Here is a 9403-nt window from a genome sequence, read left to right on the forward strand (position 1 = left end):
CCGCCTCGGGACCCCCGGCCACCCCGGCCCCGTCCGCGGCCCCGGCCCCGCGACCCTCGGCCCCCGTCCCTGCCGCTGAGCCCGCTGACCCGGCCTCGGGCAGCAGCAACAAGCGGAAGCGCGACAACAAGGCCAGCACCTACGGACTCAACTACAGCCTGCTGCAGCCCAGTGGAGCGCGGGCCGCTGGGGGTGGCCGGGCAGACGGTGGCGGGGGCGTGTACAGCGGGACCCCGTGGAAGCGGAGGAACTACAACCAGGGAGTCGTGGGGTGAGTGCGTGCCGGGGCTGCGGCCTGGGGTTGGGTGATCCCCCGCCTGGCTGCTGCTTGGAGGAGGATCGATCATTGATCATTGCCACTCCCCAGTCCTCATCCACCTGCACTTTTGCCCGTCCTCCTCAGCCATGCAAACCCGCCCTTCACCTACCTTAGTCATTCACACCTTCCCCTGCTTCTTAACCATCCACACCTTCGCCAGACCCCCTTTATCCATCCACTCATTCTTCCCATCCCCCTTACCCCACCCTCCCCCGACGCCCTCTACATCGTCATTCCTACCATCGCCCCGCCGTGAGATTCTTTAGCACAGACATATCATTCATTACCCGAGAAAGGTAACATTATTGCGTTAATGCCTTTTGACGGTTCAGGACCTGGAGGTGCTTTCCTTGCCAAGAATAGAAACATCCAGAATGCCCCTCCCCCTTCCTCAATCCCAGACAGGAATCATAGCAGCCCTGAAAGGCATTGGGTGCTTTTGACCTTTTGGCTAGTCTTTTAATTTTTATGTTGAAAATTTTTGTGTATTAGCCATGGCCTGCCTGCAGGAAGGGAGAACTGGGTGGCAGCTAAGTTTAGGCTGGTGGAGGCTGTGAGCTCTTCTTCTGAGGCCCCGATAGAACTTTCCAGGAGTTCATGGTCCGAGCCCTGGCCTCTCACTGTAAAGTCATGCTGGCAGAGGCAGCCACTACTTTTCATTCTCGGGGTAACTTTATGCTAATGAGTGAATGTTGCAGCACTAGTGACTTTCTGTTTAAAGTTCAGGTCTTACAAAATGGAATCTTACCTGACCCCTAGTAAATTATGTACACAAGCCAGGAATGTGCCCAGCTAGATTTCCCTTCTGGAAGAGCCTCTGTTGCTGGAATAGATTACTGAGACATTTTTCTTTTGTAAAATAAATCTTTTTGGACCGTGTGTGTGTGTGTGTGTGTGTGTGTGTGTGTGTCTGTGTCTGTGTCAGCGTGTGTGTGTGTCTGTGTCAGCGTGTGTCTGTGTCTGTGTAGCTAGAGTATGGAAAACTGGCTTTCAAATTGCTTTTCAGTTTTTTTTAGGGCCTGCTTTACATTGAGGGTTGGAGTGCACAAATGAATCCACCAGTTAGTAATCTTGTGTGAACCTCTTCTTAGTTTTACCCATTCAAATCTGCCCTTTTTGGCAAGGAGACAGTTCTGTGTACCTTTTTGAAGGTATGGGTAAAATGAGTTGGTGGGTTCCATCTGCTTCTAGTGGGCTGGTGTCTGCTCTGTGCTACTATTACAACTCCCACCTTTTATGGAAAATGGAGTCATGTGTCTTAGAATTAGGCTGAGGTATATGTCAGAGCTGCCTTCCCTTTCCAGAGGGGAGCCCTTCAGGGTTGAGTCCTCTGTTGCTAAGCTTCAAGGGCGCTCTCCATGGTCATCACGTTTTATTAAAGGTTTGTGGTTCCATCCTGTTAACATTTCCAAGTCGAAGGATAAACCTGTGGTTTAGGGAGAAACAAATTAATACTGAAGGGTTCTGGTAGTTTCGTTTCACAGGAATAAGCTGCAGTTAAGTAATCACTGTCAGCTAAAGTCTTGAAGTTCCCTAATTGCATTTCACTGAAGCTTCTTTGCATATGTTTCTAGAAAAGATACATTATAAATCCAAAATGTTGGCCTCTTTTTGGTAGAAATTGTTCCCTCTTCAACTTGCTGTTTAATATAGAGGATACTGTAAATGGTTCACATGTGAACTTATATAGAAGCAAACTGTCCTTGTTTCTGTTTCAAATAATATATTGCCCTCAAAGGGATTAGGAGAGGAATTTTCATTTCCCAGAGGGATTACTGTTTAAAAACTGATTGTAAACCTGTTTTCAAACAGCTTATCACTTCATCAGACTTTCCATAGTTTTTTTAACCTGTTCCTTTTGAGCCTTTGTGGTTTATTTCTTCACTTTTAAGGAAGTTTTAGTATCTGTTATTAGAAAAATTTGATTTCAGAGTATATGTCAATATTATACTCTTCTGAGATTAAATATAGTAAAACTGTTACCAGCATTTCCTTTATGAAGGATACTTTGCTAGTAGTTGAGAAATTGTTATGATTACTGGCCTCTGAATTGGCTATGCATACAGGAAGATGAAACAAAAAATATATATATATACGTATATATATATGAAAAGTGGATTAGAATTCTGGAATAGCTGTGTATACTTTCTTGCAGCTCTTTTATGTCTTGGTCTTACCAGCTAAACTAGTTGACTTGTTTCCTGAGCACTCCTTTAAGAAACAGTTCAAATCCTAACTTTTTCCATTATTCAGGTTCTTAATTTTTTTTATCCTCTTCTGAACTCCTACAGTGTTCGTTTTATGCTCTTAGTAGAGCAAATTAATATTAGCTCTTCTTTTGTACATGTGTTCTGCTATCCACTGGAGGGTGGAAAGTTCTTTAATGTGAAGTAAGATGTTTAGAATTTGTTCTAAGGTCTTCATAGTCTTCTTTCAAAATGAACTTCCCCCAGGATTACCAGCTCAGCACTTGTCCCTATGTAATCACAGGCCCAGGGAGTTCATTTACTTTCCATTTTCTGTTTTGTTTTAGTGCATCACTTCTTCTCACCCTTTTTCTTGGGCTTCATTCCCCTCTAAGGCTGTCTGTGTTGTAGGATTTGATTTCCTGCTTCTGCTTGTCCATGCAAACAGGCCATAAGCCCTTTTTAAAGATTTGATTGTTGATCACCATGAAGAAAGAAGGGATGGTAAAGCGTTGGTAGTACAGGGAAGTTAGAGCTACTCAGAGTCCTTAGTCTTGAGCTCTGGGGTCCAGAAGCTTCTTGTGCAAGGTGCTTGGCGCTTGTGAGTTCATGAGAATAGGTTGTGCTAGCTACAATGCAAGATCTGTAGGCAGTTTGTCAAGGCATGGGTGACTTGCTTACAGTGATGTTTTGGAGGAATTTGGTCAGGGGACTTTAAGAAGACTCCATTGGGAAACCTCGGTGTTTGTTTTGGTGATACCGGGGATCCAACCCAGGACCTTGCATATGCTAGGTAAACCCTCTGCCATTGAGCTGCATTACCAGTCCCAATGGAAAGTAAACTTCCCAAGAAGTTTGTCATATTTTTTTCCTTTTCTTTCATTTTTTCTTCCCTACTCCCTTTTTCCTTTTGTTTTTCCATCGTACTGGTAATTGGATCCAAGCATGTGTCCCCAGTCTTTTAGTTTTTAAGAAAGGGCCTTACTAAGTCATTGAACTTGTGATCCTCCTGTCTCTGTCTCTCTGAATGTTGGCATTATAGGTGTAGGTTACAGGTAGGTCCCTACACGCAGCTAAGGGAATAGTTTCTTGAACTAGGATGGTGGGGCTGAAGTGAAGAAAATAGGAGTATGAGAGGTATTACAGGATAAAAGTGGAGAGGATCCCAACTCTTTCAAGGGGATTTAACTTGAGTGATTGGAGAAATGGTTGTGTTTCTGAAAATAAGGGCTAGGAGGACTGATGGCTTGGGGCAGAAGCTAGCATGATGATTAGGGGGAAATATCTAGCCGGGAGCTGAGATTTTGGGGGCTGAGAGGCCGTGTTCTTCACTGCAGTGGCAGAGTATTATCTTATTCTGCCATAAGCTAGGCTCAGGGCTCACTGTATCACAGTAAACTCAAGGCACTGGTGACTTTTTCAGCCCTGGCATTATGGGTAATTTGCACATAAGGTCATCAGTGAGATTGGTGTTCTTGCTGGGTTCCAAAGCAATCAGGTAGTTGAACACAGATTGAATAAGAAATAATTTAGACACTTTATTCCTTTCTCTCGGTGCTAATTTTAATTTCTGTGCATTTGCAAATGCAGCCCATAGGTTTGTGTTTTTTGGTTTTTTTTTTTTAAGCAAACTACTAGGACCTTCATGAATTTTATAGATTTGGGTACTGAAATTTTTTTAAGAAGACAATTTTTTTGTTTGTTTGTTTTTTGAGGTATGGTTTCACTATGCAGTTCCGGTTGGCCTTGAGCTCACTTTGTAGCCCAGTTTTGAATTCTCAATGATTCTCCTGCTTCAGCCTCCTGAGTGCTGGGATTACAGGCGTGTGCCACCACACCTGGCTATAAATACATTATAAAGGCCAGTCAGGAACACAAAGCAAGATCCTGTCTCAGAAATAGACAAAGAGGTAGGTTCTGTAGAAACAATATAATTGGTCTTCAAGTATTTATTCAAATCTGTCATACTGTTTTCAACTAAGTAATACTCATGTCATGACTTCTGTCTTCTAGTAGCTGTGACCAGGGAACATGGTCACCTTCAGTCTTTGGCATATCAGTACATGGATTTTGTTAAGTTTTCACTTGTTGAAAAGGGAACAGTGTCTGGGGCTCTTTGGAGTTTACCCTGTGTTCATACAGAAGATCAGGACAAGATGAGAAATGGACACTAGAAAGGTCTAAGGCAGGGAGTATGTGTGTTTGTTAGAAAGTTTTCATCGTAATATGCTTGAGGACCCTATATCTTAACTCCTTTCATGAAAGTGCTGCTAACAAATCCTACTTTTAAGGGGCTGAAGGTCTGCGGGAAGAAACTTGAAGGATTCCCATGCTGTTATTGGACTGTTGTTGTGTATCGCTGTCTCACTTGTTGGTTCTCAGATAACTGGTATAATGCAGGAATAGTGTAGACAGTGGCAGTGAATGGGTAGGCCAAATGCCTGCTGAAACTGAGAAAAATTAAAGGCACTTTTTCTGTGGGAAGCAGAAAGTCAGGCTGATGTTTGATTCCACACAGCTTTCTATTCTCTGTTCTTTTGACTCTGTTAGAGTAACATTTACTGGAGGAAAGTATTTCAGGATCACACCCACCACACTGGAAGACTATTAATCATGCATGCATGCACACGCACACCCATGCGCACGGTATTCTTGATGGGGCTATAGGCCAGAGAAGATGTAGTTTTGAAGAATTAGGGGCACTTGCCAGCAGCTGGTCTTTATTCTTTGCTACAGAGCTGACTAGACAGCTGAAAGCATCTTGAGGACTTTATGGCTGCTAGTAGAATGTTTATTCCACCGTAGAATTTTGGTACAGACTCAGCTGCTGCAGAGCGCCATAAAAGCTTTAACTTTGCTGTACTGTTTTTAAGACTACACATAATTTTTTAAAAGTGATTATATATTGAAGTTGAGGATGGCCTTGAGCTAGACTTCATTAATTTGCATTCACACAGCAGATGATAAGTGTTGTTCCATCTGATAAGTCACTTAATATAAAGAAGTTTTGTATGCTGCAAACTTTGGGGCACATGGAAATTTGAGTTAAAGATTTTAGAAGAATATTGAATGTGCAGCCATTTAGGTTGTACATTGGTTCTTATTAACTTGAACAACTTTAAGTTTGAAAAAAAAAATACCATGTGCCTATGTAGTCTCTGATAACCAAACCGAAGAATTCTCACTCTTGTCATATCTCAGTGATGACGAACCTTTTAGAGCTTTCGCTGATACCAACAGCCCTCTGGGGCACATGCGACAAGGCTTGCTCCACTGTTACACCTTCTTGTGAAATAATTGTATAAATTTGGTGCAGAAAATTTTGGCTTCAAGTTAGTTGATATAATAAAACTGCTCCATCAGATGAAAGCCTTTATTACTGTGCTTTAAATTGTATGCCAAACCTTTTCGATTTGTTATAATTAACCTCTTTATACATAACTCCTTATAATTTTTTTATTCTTCATTTTGATACGATCTAGAGATTCATGAAAAGTTACAAAAACTAGTACAGCGATTTCATTTTTCTTTATCGAGTTTCACCTGTTGGTGATAATGTCTCATATCAAAAGCAAGAAATTGACATTGTTACAGTCCACAGCCTTTCTTAGATTTCACCAGTTTTGCATGCGTGTGTGTTTGTTTGTGTACTGCGTTTGGTTCATGTAATCACCACCACAGTCAAGATGGAGAGCTAGATTGGATTTGTTGCTCACTGTGGATACCTAGGTTTTCCAGGCAAGGAAAAACAGCAAAACAAGATACAGAACAAACAACAATAGAAAGATACAGATCTAGTCGCTCACCTCAAAGATCTTTTATACTGTTACTGAATAGTTACACTCAATCTTTCTCATCACTAATTCCTAGAAAACATTAATCTATTCTCCAGATCTGTAATTTTGCCAGAGTGTGGCACTTTGGCTATTTTCTCCTCACTGTAATTCCTCTGAGAGACAGCTCCAAATTGTTGGAGACAGCATTAGCTCATTACTTTTCATTGTTCAGTGGTATTCCATCATCTGCATCAACCATACTTTGTTTAAACATTCTGCTGAGGGACATTCCAGAAGGGTGGTTTCCAGCTTTTTGCTATTATAAATAAAGCTGCTGTAAACATTCGTGTACACATTTTTATATGAACATACGTTTTCATTTTGGGGGGCTAGCTGCCCAAAAGTGCCATATGGTAAGTACATGTTTAGTGTTTAAAGAGACTGCTAAACTATTTTCTAGCAGAGTGGCTGTATCATGTTACATTCTTACCAATAGTGTGTGAGGAATCCAGACTCTGCAGCCTCGCCAGCATTTGGAGTTGTCACTGTTTTAGTTGAGCTCTTCTTGTATGTGTAATGATGGCTTATTGTGTATTCATCATACTCATGAATGGCTTCACCTGGTTGTGTGTGTGGTCCTAGGGGTTGAGGACCCAGGGTTTTACTTGTTCTTGCAAGCACTGTCCCATGGAGCTCCATCCCCAGTGCTCCTCTTAATGTTAATCTGTTTTAAGTTTAAAAATTTATTGGCAAGAGTAAGAACTTTTGTGGTTAGAAATCTGTAAGGTAAACTGACTGAACTGGGCATGGTAGTGCAGGCCTGAAATCCTTCACTTGGGTAGGCTGAGGCAGAAGGATCCATATGAGTTTGAGGCCAGCCTGGGCTACAGAGTGAGTTCAAGACCAGCCTGAACTACATAGTGAGACCTTATTTCAAAACAAAACAAACAACTCCCCCCCAAAACAAAGCAAAACAAAAACACCCAAAACTGATTTACCAGCTCTCGATTGACTGGGGATATAGAATGCTTGCCTGGTATATACAAAGCCCTGAGGCCTCAATTTACACATTTTACTTTGGCTTTACTCTTAGTAGTATCTTTTCAACTTCGAAGTAGTACATTTAGGTTCCTTGGTTCTGGTGAGCCTACTACTTGGTCCTCCTGACTATCTGGAACTATAGGTGTGCCTCTGCTAGGTTGTGTTCCTTTTATATGTTGAACATAAAATATTTTAGTTGCAGTCTCTAAAAACATATTAAAATATAATTGCTGAGCTGGTTTCAAAATTTGAGAATCCCGGGCCAGGGAGATGGCTCAGTAGAATAAGTGTTTGCACAAGGGCTTGAGTTCAATCCTTGGTTCCACCAAAATAAATAAATAAATAAATGAAAATTTGAGAATCCTAGCATTTCATATTGGTAGCACTTCATTTTCTGTTGGCTCAGCTGTAAAATGCAAGTAAACCCTAGGTTAGTTGTGGTTCGGTGGTGGTGAAGGATTTTGCCTTGTTCTTATAGCTGAATAATACTTTCAAACTGTGTCGATAGAAAGAGCACTTTATATTCAGCTGTACCCCAGAACAGACTCACCTGGAGTCCAGGGACTGAGTCTCAACTGGTCCTGAGTAGCCGTTGCTTGATTCTGTCAAAGTAACACAGTTACTAGCCCATTGTAAGCATCTGTCAAAGCAAGAATAAAAACCTATTAAAATTATGACTTTAGAGTTTTAAAAGTTAATTTCCTGTAATTTGGAATTAATAAGGTTTTAGTGGTAAGGTTTGAAATTTCAGTTTTTATTCCTTTAAAGTATTTGCCTTTATAAAGTGTTAATACCATTGTCCTTTGAGAATACTTACTCATGCTCATACTTTTTTTTTTGGTGGGAGTACCAGGAATTGAACTCAGGGCCTCCATTTGCCAGGCAATCCCTGTGCCACTAAGCTAAATCTCTGATCCCCTTCTTAACTCACTTTAAAATCAACGTATATTCTATATTAATAATAAATGCTAAAAAATCCAGAAAATGCAGGTCACCAAAGGACGAAACATAATCTGGACATTAGTACTAGGATATAACTACTGTCAACATTTTAGTATAAATATTTTTTAGACTTTTGAGTGTGTACATCCTTTTTCCCTTACAGCACTATAGACACTTAACTGTGGATATAATTTTTTTTTTGTGTGTGTGGTGCTAGATATTAAACCTAGGGCTCTGAACATGCTAAGCAAGTGCTCTACCACAAAGCTACCTCCCCAGCCAGGAGTTCTTCACAGGGAAGGAGGCCCAGCGTGAGAAAGGAGATACAGCTAACTGGCTTCGGTAATAAGTTGCTTTCAAAGGAAGAAAAGCAGTTTGGGTTACAGGAAGCCAGAGGGGCTTGGGGCTGTGTGTGTGCGCGTGTGTGTGTGTGTGTGTAGCTTTTGGTCAGTGACTGGTAATGTCAAGGTAGCCCTTTGACAGAAGGCATACCTGTACCTGGCCTTTGCTTTCAGTTTGTGGTGACTTGCAGGAAACCGTGACAGACCTATGACCTGTGTTTAGGGGACAAAGTTCACACACTCTTAATTTAGTAATCACAGTGTGGTTGTTTTTCCTTTGAAATTAAGCTTGGATTGTATTTCTTCTTCCATGATAATATTAACTCTAGATTGACTCATTCCTGCCTTTAGGCTGAGGTAACTCATATAGCCTCAAAGGACAGTCTTGTACCTGGAGTACATTGGTAAGTGCTTCCTTTCCCCCAATCGAATATTTATTTTTAAGGTTATTATTTACTTGGAAAAGCTGTGTGGCAAGCATGGTAGCAGCTGTGGAAAGGAAGGGCACCATGGCCTCTGTAAAGCTAGAAATCTGAGAAGATGCTCAGAACCAAACCTTTAGGTCACAGTTTGGCTTCAGCTTACTTAGGAGTTTGTGGTAACCACTTCTGGAGAGGTCAGTAGACAAGAGCTTCCTGAGACCTGGGTAAGGTGAGCAAAACCATGAACTGTGGTCTAGCCTATTCTAGAGAAGCTCTTCCTATACTTTTTCTTTCTCCCCAAGATGGTCTGGTCTGGTGTGGTCTTGTGTGATCTGCTCTGCTCTGCTCTGCTCTGCTCTGCTCTGCTCTGCTCTGC

The 9403-nt window shown here is 41.7% G+C and overlaps 1 protein-coding gene across 2 annotated transcripts in view; it reads left to right on the forward strand.

Moving 5' to 3' along the window:
• Positions 1 to 12: 12 nt before the first annotated feature.
• Papd5 (poly(A) RNA polymerase D5, non-canonical) overlaps positions 13 to 9403 on the forward strand; it is a 62050-nt gene continuing 52659 nt past the window's right edge. Inside the window, exon 1 of one of the 2 annotated variants that reach the window (XM_004643389.2) lies at positions 13 to 271. The gene's annotated coding sequence lies outside the window, so the exon portion shown is untranslated. The remainder of the gene's footprint in view (positions 272 to 9403) is intronic. The other variant, XM_004643390.3, reaches the window with a different exon arrangement.

The sequence above is a fragment of the Octodon degus genome, unplaced genomic scaffold, assembly GCF_000260255.1.
Source record: "Octodon degus isolate 3935 unplaced genomic scaffold, OctDeg1.0 scaffold00173, whole genome shotgun sequence".
Taxonomy (NCBI): Eukaryota; Metazoa; Chordata; class Mammalia; order Rodentia; family Octodontidae; genus Octodon; species Octodon degus.